Source organism: Andrena cerasifolii, unplaced genomic scaffold (genome assembly GCF_050908995.1).
Source record: "Andrena cerasifolii isolate SP2316 unplaced genomic scaffold, iyAndCera1_principal scaffold0830, whole genome shotgun sequence".
NCBI lineage: Eukaryota > Metazoa > Arthropoda > Insecta > Hymenoptera > Andrenidae > Andrena > Andrena cerasifolii.
In genome coordinates, this window is record NW_027485722.1 from 18,934 (window position 1) to 31,901 (window position 12,968).

The 12,968-nt window shown below is 20.9% G+C and overlaps 1 long non-coding RNA gene across 1 annotated transcript; it reads left to right on the forward strand.

Moving 5' to 3' along the window:
• The first annotated feature begins 9,828 nt into the window (after window positions 1–9,828).
• Window positions 9,829–11,911, forward strand: LOC143378176 (uncharacterized). Its single transcript, XR_013087745.1, has 2 exons — window positions 9,829–11,655; window positions 11,704–11,911. It is a non-coding gene; the product is annotated as an uncharacterized LOC143378176 (long non-coding RNA).
• The last annotated feature ends 1,057 nt before the right edge of the window (window positions 11,912–12,968 follow it).

Genomic DNA, 12,968 nt, shown 5'->3' on the forward strand with positions numbered 1-12,968 from the left:
TAGGTAAATAAATAGAGAAAACAAAAGAGGTAAATAAATAGAGAAAAAATAGGGAAATATATAGAGAAAAAATAGGTAAATAAATAGACAAAAAAGAGGTAAATAAATAGAGAAAAATAGGGAAATATATAGAGAAAAAAGAGGTAAATAACTAGAGAAAAATAGGGAAATAAATAGAGAAAAAGTAGGTAAATAAATAGAGAAAAAGTAGGTAAATAAAATAGAGAAAAAATAGGTAAATAAAGAGAGAAAAATAGGTAAATTATCTAGAGAAAAAATAGGTAAATAAATAGACAAAACAAATAAGGTAAATAAATAGAGAAAAATAGGTAATGAAGTAGAGAAAACAAAGTAGGTAAATAAATACAGAAAAAGGAGGTAAATAACTAGAGAAAAAATAGGTAAATAAATAGAGAAGACAAAAGAGGTAAATAAATAGAGAAAAAATAGGTAAATAAATAGAGAAAAAGTAGGTAAATAAAATAGAGAAAAAATAGGTAAATAAATTAGTGAAAAAAATAGATAAATAAATTACAGGAAAAAATAGGTAAATAAACAGAGAAAAAATTGGTAAAGAAATTAGAGAAAAATCGGTGTATAAATAGAGAAAAATAGCTAAATAAATAGAGAAAAATAGCTAAATAAATCAAGGAAAAAAAGGTAAATAAAAAAATTGGTAAATAAATTAGAGGAAAAAATAGGTAACTAAACAGAGAAAAAATAGGTAAATAAATTAGAGAAAAAAATAGGCAAATAAATAGAGAAAAATAGGTAATGAAGTAGAGAAAACAAAGTAGGTAAATAAATACAGAAAAAGGAGGTAAATAACTAGAGAAAAAATTGGTAAATAAATAGAGAAGACAAAAGAGGTAAATAAATAGAGAAAAAATAGGTAATAAATAGAGAAAATATAGTTAAATTATCTAGAGAAAAAATAGGTGTATAAATATAGATAAATAGCTAAATAAATCAAAGAAAAAAAGGTAAATAAAAAATAGGTATATAAATTAAAGGAAAAAATAGGTAAATAAACAGAGAAAAAATAGGTAAATAAATGAGAGAAAAAAATAGGTAAATAAATAGAGAAAAATAGGTAAATAAATAGAGAAAAAAGAGGTAAATAAATACAGAAAAATAGGTAAATAAATAGATAAAAAATAGGTAAATAAAATAGAGAAAAATAGGGAAATAAATAGAGAAAAAGTAGGTAAATAAATAGAGAAAAAGTAGGTAAATAAAATAGAGAAAAAATAGGTAAATAAAGAGAGAAAAAAAGGTAAATTATCTAGAGAAAAAATAGGTAAATTATCTAGAGAAAAAATAGGTAAGTAAATAGACAAAACAAATAAGGTAAATAAATAGAGAAAATAGGGAAATATATAGAGAAAAAATAGGTAAGTAAAGAGAGAAAAAGGAGGTAAATAAATAGAGAAAAATAGGTAAATAAATAGATAAAAAATAGGTAAATAAAATAGAGAAAAATATAGGCAAATAAATAGAGAAAAATAGGTAAATTATCTAGAGAAAAAATAGGTAAATAAATAGAGAAAAATAGGTAAATAAACCAAACAAAAAAAGGTAAATAAAAAAATAGGTAAATAAAATAAAGAAAAAAATAGGCAAATAAATACACAAAAATAGGTAAATAAACTAGTGAAAAAATAGGTAAATAAATTAGAGAAAAAAATAGATAAATAAATAGAGAGAAAATAGGTGAATAAATAGAGAAAAATGTAAATAAATTAGAGAAAAAAATAGATAAATAAATTACAGGAAAAAATAGGTAAATAAACAGAGAAAAAATTGGTAAAGAAATTAGAGAAAAATAGGTGTATCAATAGAGAAAAATAGCTAAATAAATAGAGAAAAATAGCTAAATAAATCAAGGAAAAAAAGGTAAATAAAAAAATTGGTAAATAAATTAGAGGAAAAGATAGGTAACTAAACAGAGAAAAATAGGTAAATAAATTAGAGAATAAAATAGGCAAATAAATAGAGAAAAATAGGTAATGAAGTAGAGAAAACAAAGTAGGTAAATAAATACAGAAAAAGGAGGTAAATAACTAGAGAAAAAATAGGTAAATAAATAGAGAAGACAAAAGAGGTAAATAAATAGAGAAAAAATAGGTAAATAAATGGAGAAAATATAGTTAAATTATCTAGAGAAAAATAGGTGTATAAATATAGATAAATAGCTAAATAAATCAAAGAAAAAAAGGTAAATAAAAAATAGGTAAATAAATTAAAGGAAAAAATAGGTAAATAAACAGAGAAAAAATAGGTAAATAAATGAGAGAAAAAAATAGGTAAATAAATAGAGAAAAATAGGTAAATAAATAGAGAAAGAAGAGGTAAATAAAATAGGGAAAAATAGGTAAATAAACAGAGAAAAATATGTAAATAAGTAGAGAAAACAAAAGAGGTAAATAATTAGAGAAAAAATAGGAAAATAAATCGAGAAAAATGGGTAATGAAGTAGAGAAAACAAAGTAGGTAAATAAATACAGAAAAAGGAGGTAAATAACTAGAGAAAAAATAGGTAAATAAATAGAGAAGACAAAAGAGGTAAAATATCTAGAGAAAAAATAGGTGTATAAATAGAGATAAATAGCTGAATAAATAAAAAAAAAAAGGTAAATAAAAATGGGTAAATAAATTAAAGGAAAAAATAGGTAAATAAACAGAGAAAAAATAGGTAAATAAATGAGAGAAAGAAATTGGTAAATAACTAGAGAAAAAATAGGTAAATAAATAGAGAAAATGTAGGTAAATAAAATAGAGAAAAATAGGTAAATAAACAGAGAAAAAATAGGTAAATAAATTAGAGAAAAAATAGATAAAGAAATAGTGAAAAATAGGTAATGAAGTAGAGAATACAAAGTAGGTAAATAAATACTGAAAAAGAGGTAAATAACTAGAGAAAAGTAGGTAAATAAATAGAGAAAACAAAAGAGGTAAATAAATAGAGAAAAAATAGGGAAATATATAGAGAAAAAATAGGTAAATAAATAGACAAAAAAGAGGTAAATAAATAGAGAAAAATAGGGAAATATATAGAGAAAAAAGAGGTAAATAACTAGAGAAAAATAGGGAAATAAATAGAGAAAAAGTAGGTAAATAAATAGAGAAAAAGTAGGTAAATAAAATAGAGAAAAAATAGGTAAATAAAGAGAGAAAAATAGGTAAATTATCTAGAGAAAAAATAGGTAAATAAATAGACAAAACAAATAAGGTAAATAAATAGAGAAAAATAGGTAATGAAGTAGAGAAAACAAAGTAGGTAAATAAATACAGAAAAAGGAGGTAAATAACTAGAGAAAAAATAGGTAAATAAATAGAGAAGACAAAAGAGGTAAATAAATAGAGAAAAAATAGGTAAATAAATAGAGAAAAAGTAGGTAAATAAAATAGAGAAAAAATAGGTAAATAAATTAGTGAAAAAAATAGATAAATAAATTACAGGAAAAAATAGGTAAATAAACAGAGAAAAAATTGGTAAAGAAATTAGAGAAAAATCGGTGTATAAATAGAGAAAAATAGCTAAATAAATAGAGAAAAATAGCTAAATAAATCAAGGAAAAAAAGGTAAATAAAAAAATTGGTAAATAAATTAGAGGAAAAAATAGGTAACTAAACAGAGAAAAAATAGGTAAATAAATTAGAGAAAAAAATAGGCAAATAAATAGAGAAAAATAGGTAATGAAGTAGAGAAAACAAAGTAGGTAAATAAATACAGAAAAAGGAGGTAAATAACTAGAGAAAAAATTGGTAAATAAATAGAGAAGACAAAAGAGGTAAATAAATAGAGAAAAAATAGGTAATAAATAGAGAAAATATAGTTAAATTATCTAGAGAAAAAATAGGTGTATAAATATAGATAAATAGCTAAATAAATCAAAGAAAAAAAGGTAAATAAAAAATAGGTATATAAATTAAAGGAAAAAATAGGTAAATAAACAGAGAAAAAATAGGTAAATAAATAGAGAAAAAAGAGGTAAATAAAATAGGGAAAAATAGGTAAATAAACAGAGAAAAATATGTAAATAAGTAGAGAAAACAGAAGAGGTAAATAATTAGAGAAAAAATACGAAAATAAATCGAGAAAAATAGGTAGTGAAGTAGAGAAAACAAAGTAGGTTAATAAATACAGAAAAAGGAGGTAAATAACTAGAGAAAAAAATAGGTAAATAAATAGAGAAGACAAAAGAGGTAAATAAATAGAGAAAAAATAGGTAAATAAATAGAGAAAAAATAGTTAAATTATCTAGAGAAAAATAGGTGTATAAATATAGATAAATAGCTAAATAAATCAAAGAAAAAGAGGTAAATAAAAAATAGGTAAATAAATTAAAGGAAAAAATAGGTAAATAAACAGAGAAAAAATAGGTAAATAAATGAGAGAAAAAAATAGGTAAATAAATAGAGAAAAATAGGTAAATAAATAGAGAAAAAAGAGGTAAATAAAATAGGGAAAAATAGGTAAATAAACAGAGAAAAATATGTAAATAAGTAGAGAAAACAGAAGAGGTAAATAATTAGAGAAAAAATACGAAAATAAATCGAGAAAAATAGGTAATGAAGTAGAGAAAACAAAGTAGGTTAATAAATACAGAAAAAGGCGGTAAATAACTAGAGAAAAAAATAGGTAAATAAATAGAGAAGACAAAAGAGGTAAATAAATAGAGAAAAAATAGGTAAATAAATAGAGAAAAAATAGTTAAATTATCTAGAGAAAAATAGGTGTATAAATATAGATAAATAGCTAAATAAATCAAAGAAAAAGAGGTAAATAAAAAATAGGTAAATAAATTAATGGAAAAAATAGGTAAATAAACAGAGAAAAACTAGGTAAATAAATGAGAGAAAAAAATAGGTAAATAAATAGAGAAAAATAGGTAAATAAATAGAGAAAAAAGAGGTAAATAAATACAGAAAAATAGGTAAATAAATAGATAAAAAATAGGTAAATAAAATAGAGAAAAATAGGGAAATAAATAGAGAAAAAGTAGGTAAATAAATAGAGAAAAAGTAGGTAAATAAAATAGAGAAAAAATAGGTAAATAAAGAGAGAAAAAAAAGGTAAATTATCTAGAGAAAAAATAGGTAAATTATCTAGAGAAAAAATAGGTAAGTAAATAGACAAAACAAATAAGGTAAATAAATAGAGAAAATAGGGAAATATATAGAGAAAAAATAGGTAAGTAAATAGAGAAAAAGGAGGTAAATAAATAGAGAAAAATAGGTAAATAAATAGATAAAAAATAGGTAAATAAAATAGAGAAAAATATAGGCAAATAAATAGAGAAAAATAGGTAAATTATCTAGAGAAAAAATAGGTAAATAAATAGAGAAAAATAGGTAAATAAACCAAACAAAAAAAGGTAAATAAAAAAATAGGTAAATAAAATAAAGAAAAAAATAGGCAAATAAATACACAAAAATAGGTAAATAAACTAGTGAAAAAATAGGTAAATAAATTAGAGAAAAAAATAGATAAATAAATAGAGAGAAAATAGGTGAATAAATAGAGAAAAATGTAAATAAATTAGAGAAAAAAATAGATAAATAAATTACAGGAAAAAATAGGTAAATAAACAGAGAAAAAATTGGTAAAGAAATTAGAGAAAAATAGGTGTATCAATAGAGAAAAATAGCTAAATAAATAGAGAAAAATAGCTAAATAAATCAAGGAAAAAAAGGTAAATAAAAAAATTGGTAAATAAATTAGAGGAAAAGATAGGTAACTAAACAGAGAAAAAATAGGTAAATAAATTAAAGAATAAAATAGGCAAATAAATAGAGAAAAATAGGTAATGAAGTAGAGAAAACAAAGTAGGTAAATAAATACAGAAAAAGGAGGTAAATAACTAGAGAAAAAATAGGTAAATAAATAGAGAAGACAAAAGAGGTAAATAAATAGAGAAAAAATAGGTAAATAAATGGAGAAAATATAGTTAAATTATCTAGAGAAAAAATAGGTGTATAAATATAGATAAATAGCTAAATAAATCAAAGAAAAAAAGGTAAATAAAAAATAGGTAAATAAATTAAAGGAAAAAATAGGTAAATAAACAGAGAAAAAATAGGTAAATAAATGAGAGAAAAAAATAGGTAAATAAATAGAGAAAAATAGGTAAATAAATAGAGAAAGAAGAGGTAAATAAAATAGGGAAAAATAAGTAAATAAACAGAGAAAAATATGTAAATAAGTAGAGAAAACAAAAGAGGTAAATAATTAGAGAAAAAATAGGAAAATAAATCGAGAAAAATGGGTAATGAAGTAGAGAAAACAAAGTAGGTAAATAAATACAGAAAAAGGAGGTAAATAACTAGAGAAAAATAGGTAAATAAATAGAGAAGACAAAAGAGGTAAAATATCTAGAGAAAAAATAGGTGTATAAATAGAGATAAATAGCTGAATAAATAAAAAAAAAAGGTAAATAAAAATGGGTAAATAAATTAAAGGAAAAAATAGGTAAATAAACAGAGAAAAAATAGGTAAATAAATGAGAGAAAGAAATTGGTAAATAACTAGAGAAAATATAGGTAAATAAATAGAGAAAATGTAGGTAAATAAAATAGAGAAAAATAGGTAAATAAACACAGAAAAAATAGGTAAATAAATTAGAGAAAAAATAGATAAAGAAATAGTGAAAAATAGGTAATGAAGTAGAGAATACAAAGTAGGTAAATAAATACTGAAAAAGAGGTAAATAACTAGAGAAAAGTAGGTAAATAAATAGAGAAAACAAAAGAGGTAAATAAATAGAGAAAAAATAGGTAAATAAATAGAGAAGACAAAAGAGGTAAATAAATAGAGAAAAAATAGGTAAATAAATAGAGAAAAAGTAGGTAAATAAAATAGAGAAAAAATAGGTAAATAAATTAGTGAAAAAAATAGATAAATAAATTACAGGAAAAAATAGGTAAATAAACAGAGAAAAAATTGGTAAAGAAATTAGAGAAAAATCGGTGTATAAATAGAGAAAAATAGCTAAATAAATAGAGAAAAATAGCTAAATAAATAAAGGAAAAAAAGGTAAATAAAAAAATTGGTAAATAAATTAGAGGAAAAAATAGGTAACTAAACAGAGAAAAAATAGGTAAATAAATTAGAGAAAAAAATAGGCAAATAAATAGAGAAAAATAGGTAATGAAGTAGAGAAAACAAAGTAGGTAAATAAATACAGAAAAAGGAGGTAAATAACTAGAGAAAAAATTGGTAAATAAATAGAGAAGACAAAAGAGGTAAATAAATAGAGAAAAAATAGGTAATAAATAGAGAAAATATAGTTAAATTATCTAGAGAAAAAATAGGTGTATAAATATAGATAAATAGCTAAATAAATCAAAGAAAAAAGGTAAATAAAAAATAGGTATATAAATTAAAGGAAAAAATAGGTAAATAAACAGAGAAAAAATAGGTAAATAAATAGAGAAAAAAGAGGTAAATAAAATAGGGAAAAATAGGTAAATAAACAGAGAAAAATATGTAAATAAGTAGAGAAAACAGAAGAGGTAAATATTAGAGAAAAAATACGAAAATAAATCGAGAAAAATAGGTAGTGAAGTAGAGAAAACAAAGTAGGTTAATAAATACAGAAAAAGGAGGTAAATAACTAGAGAAAAAAATAGGTAAATAAATAGAGAAGACAAAAGAGGTAAATAAATAGAGAAAAAATAGGTAAATAAATAGAGAAAAAATAGTTAAATTATCTAGAGAAAAATAGGTGTATAAATATAGATAAATAGCTAAATAAATCAAAGAAAAAGAGGTAAATAAAAAATAGGTAAATAAATTAAAGGAAAAAATAGGTAAATAAACAGAGAAAAAATAGGTAAATAAATGAGAGAAAAAATAGGTAAATAAATAGAGAAAAATAGGTAAATAAATAGAGAAAAAAGAGGTAAATAAAATAGGAAAAATAGGTAAATAAACAGAGAAAAATATGTAAATAAGTAGAGAAAACAGAAGAGGTAAATAATTAGAGAAAAAATACGAAAATAAATCGAGAAAAATAGGTAATGAAGTAGAGAAAACAAAGTAGGTTAATAAATACAGAAAAAGGCGGTAAATAACTAGAGAAAAAAATAGGTAAATAAATAGAGAAGACAAAAGAGGTAAATAAATAGAGAAAAAATAGGTAAATAAATAGAGAAAAAATAGTTAAATTATCTAGAGAAAAATAGGTGTATAAATATAGATAAATAGCTAAATAAATCAAAGAAAAAGAGGTAAATAAAAAATAGGTAAATAAATTAATGGAAAAAATAGGTAAATAAACAGAGAAAAACTAGGTAAATAAATGAGAGAAAAAAATAGGTAAATAAATAGAGAAAAATAGGTAAATAAATAGAGAAAAAAGAGGTAAATAAATACAGAAAAATAGGTAAATAAATAGATAAAAAATAGGTAAATAAAATAGAGAAAAATAGGGAAATAAATAGAGAAAAGTAGGTAAATAAATAGAGAAAAAGTAGGTAAATAAAATAGAGAAAAATAGGTAAATAAAGAGAGAAAAAAAGGTAAATTATCTAGAGAAAAAATAGGTAAATTATCTAGAGAAAAAATAGGTAAATAAATAGAGAAAAATAGGTAAATAAACCAAACAAAAAAAGGTAAATAAAAAAATAGGTAAATAAAATAAAGAAAAAAATAGGCAAATCAATACACAAAAATAGGTAAATAAACTAGTGAAAAAATAGGTAAATAAATTAGAGAAAAAAATAGATAAATAAATAGAGAGAAAATAGGTGAATAAATAGAGAAAAATGTAAATAAATTAGAGAAAAAAATAGATAAATAAATTACAGGAAAAAATAGGTAAATAAACAGAGAAAAAATTGGTAAAGAAATTAGAGAAAAATAGGTGTATCAATAGAGAAAAATAGCTAAATAAATAGAGAAAAATAGCTAAATAAATCAAGGAAAAAAAGGTAAATAAAAAATTGGTAAATAAATTAGAGGAAAAGATAGGTAACTAAACAGAGAAAAAATAGGTAAATAAATTAAAGAATAAATAGGCAAATAAATAGAGAAAAATAGGTAATGAAGTAGAGAAAACAAAGTAGGTAAATAAATACAGAAAAAGGAGGTAAATAACTAGAGAAAAAATAGGTAAATAAATAGAGAAGACAAAAGAGGTAAATAAATAGAGAAAAAATAGGTAAATAAATGGAGAAAATATAGTTAAATTATCTAGAGAAAAATAGGTGTATAAATATAGATAAATAGCTAAATAAATCAAAGAAAAAAGGTAAATAAAAAATAGGTAAATAAATTAAAGGAAAAAATAGGTAAATAAACAGAGAAAAAATAGGTAAATAAATGAGAGAAAAAAATAGGTAAATAAATAGAGAAAAATAGGTAAATAAATAGAGAAAGAAGAGGTAAATAAAATAGGGAAAAATAGGTAAATAAACAGAGAAAAATATGTAAATAAGTAGAGAAAACAAAAGAGGTAAATAAATTAGAGAAAAAATAGGAAAATAAATCGAGAAAATGGGTAATGAAGTAGAGAAAACAAAGTAGGTAAATAAATACAGAAAAAGGAGGTAAATAACTAGAGAAAAAATAGGTAAATTAATAGAGAAGACAAAAGAGGTAAAATATCTAGAGAAAAAATAGGTGTATAAATAGAGATAAATAGCTGAATAAATAAAAAAAAAAAGGTAAATAAAAATGGGTAAATAAATTAAAGGAAAAAATAGGTAAATAAACAGAGAAAAAATAGGTAAATAAATGAGAGAAAGAAATTGGTAAATAACTAGAGAAAATATAGGTAAATAAATAGAGAAAATGTAGGTAAATAAATAGAGAAAAATAGGTAAATAAACAGAGAAAAAAATAGGTAAATAAATTAGAGAAAAAATAGATAAAGAAATAGTGAAAAATAGGTAATGAAGTAGAGAATACAAAGTAGGTAAATAAATACTGAAAAAGAGGTAAATAACTAGAGAAAAGTAGGTAAATAAATAGAGAAAACAAAAGAGGTAAATAAATAGAGAAAAAATAGGGAAATATATAGAGAAAAAATAGGTAAATAAATAGACAAAAAAGAGGTAAATAAATAGAGAAAAATAGGGAAATATATAGAGAAAAAAGAGGTAAATAACTAGAGAAAAATAGGGAAATAAATAGAGAAAAAGTAGGTAAATAAATAGAGAAAAAGTAGGTAAATAAAATAGAGAAAAAATAGGTAAATAAAGAGAGAAAAATAGGTAAATTATCTAGAGAAAAAATAGGTAAATAAATAGACAAAACAAATAAGGTAAATAAATAGAGAAAAATAGGTAATGAAGTAGAGAAAACAAAGTAGGTAAATAAATACAGAAAAAGGAGGTAAATAACTAGAGAAAAAATAGGTAAATAAATAGAGAAGACAAAAGAGGTAAATAAATAGAGAAAAAATAGGTAAATAAATAGAGAAAAAGTAGGTAAATAAAATAGAGAAAAAATAGGTAAATAAATTAGTGAAAAAAATAGATAAATAAATTACAGGAAAAAATAGGTAAATAAACAGAGAAAAAATTGGTAAAGAAATTAGAGAAAAATCGGTGTATAAATAGAGAAAAATAGCTAAATAAATAGAGAAAAATAGCTAAATAAATCAAGGAAAAAAAGGTAAATAAAAAAATTGGTAAATAAATTAGAGGAAAAAATAGGTAACTAAACAGAGAAAAAATAGGTAAATAAATTAGAGAAAAAAATAGGCAAATAAATAGAGAAAAATAGGTAATGAAGTAGAGAAAACAAAGTAGGTAAATAAATACAGAAAAAGGAGGTAAATAACTAGAGAAAAAATTGGTAAATAAATAGAGAAGACAAAAGAGGTAAATAAATAGAGAAAAAATAGGTAATAAATAGAGAAAATATAGTTAAATTATCTAGAGAAAAAATAGGTGTATAAATATAGATAAATAGCTAAATAAATCAAAGAAAAAAAGGTAAATAAAAAATAGGTATATAAATTAAAGGAAAAAATAGGTAAATAAACAGAGAAAAAATAGGTAAATAAATAGAGAAAAAAGAGGTAAATAAAATAGGGAAATATAGGTAAATAAATAGAGAAAAATAGGTAATGAAGTAGAGAAAACAGAAGAGGTAAATAATTAGAGAAAAAATACGAAAATAAATCGAGAAAAATAGGTAGTGAAGTAGAGAAAACAAAGTAGGTTAATAAATACAGAAAAAGGAGGTAAATAACTAGAGAAAAAATAGGTAAATAAATAGAGAAGACAAAAGAGGTAAATAAATAGAGAAAAAATAGGTAAATAAATAGAGAAAAAATAGTTAAATTATCTAGAGAAAAATAGGTGTATAAATATAGATAAATAGCTAAATAAATCAAAGAAAAAGAGGTAAATAAAAAATAGGTAAATAAATTAATGGAAAAAATAGGTAAATAAACAGAGAAAAACTAGGTAAATAAATGAGAGAAAAAAATAGGTAAATAAATAGAGAAAAATAGGTAAATAAATAGAGAAAAAAGAGGTAAATAAATACAAAAAAATAGGTAAATAAATAGATAAAAAATAGGTAAATTAAATAGAGAAAAATAGGGAAATAAATAGAGAAAAAGTAGGTAAATAAATAGAGAAAAAGTAGGTAAATAAAATAGAGAAAAAATAGGTAAATAAAGAGAGAAAAAATAGGTAAATTATCTAGAGAAAAAATAGGTAAATTATCTAGAGAAAAAATAGGTAAATTATCTAGAGAAAAAATAGGTAAATAAATAGACAAAACAAATAAGGTAAATAAATAGAGAAAAATAGGGAAATATATAGAGAAAGAATAGGTAAGTAAATAGAGAAAAAAGAGGTAAATAAATAGAGAAAAATAGGTAAATAAATAGATAAAAAATAGGTAAATAAAATAGAGAAAAATATAGGCAAATAAATAGAGAAAAATAGGTAAATTATCTAGAGAAAAAATAGGTAAATAAATAGAGAAAAATAGGTAAATAAACCAAACAAAAAAAGGTAAATAAAAAAATAGGTAAATAAAATAAAGAAAAAAATAGGCAAATAAATACACAAAAATAGGTAAATAAACTAGAGAAAAAATAGGTAAATAAATTAGAGAAAAAAATAGATAAATAAATAGAGAGAAAATAGGTGAATAAATAGAGAAAAATAGGTAAATAAATTAGAGAAAAAAATAGATAAATAAATTACAGGAAAAAATAGGTAAATAAACAGAGAAAAAATTGGTAAAGAAATTAGAGAAAAATAGGTGTATAAATAGAGAAAAATAGCTAAATAAATAGAGAAAAATAGCTAAATAAATAGAGAAAAATAGCTAAATAAATCAAGGAAAAAAAGGTAAATAAAAAATTGGTAAATAAATTAGAGGAAAAAATAGGTAACTAAACAGAGAAAAAATAGGTAAATAAATTAGAGAATAAAATAGGCAAATAAATAGAGAAAAATAGGTAATGAAGTAGAGAAAACAAAGTAGGTAAATAAATACAGAAAAAGGAGGTAAATAACTAGAGAAAAAATAGGTAAATAAATAGAGAAGACAAAAGAGGTAAATAATAGAGAAAAAATAGGAAAATAAATAGAGAAAAAATAGGTGTATAAATATAGATAAATAGCTAAATAAATCAAAGAAAAAAAGGTAAGTAAAAAATTGGTAAATAAATTAAAGGAAAAAATAGGTAAATAAACAGAGAAAAATAGGTAAATAAATGAGAGAAAGAAATTGGTAAATAACTAGAGAAAAAATAGGTAAATAAATAGAGAAAAAGTAGGTAAATAAAATAGAGAAAAATAGGTAAATAAACAGAGAAAAAATAGGTAAATAAATTAGAGAAAAAATATGTAAATAATTTAGAGAAAAAAATAGGTAAATAAATAGAGAAAAAATAGGTATATAAACAGAGAAAACAAAAGAGGTAAATAAATAGAGAAAAATAAGTAAATAAATAGATAAAAAATAGGTAAATAAAATAGAGAAAAAATAG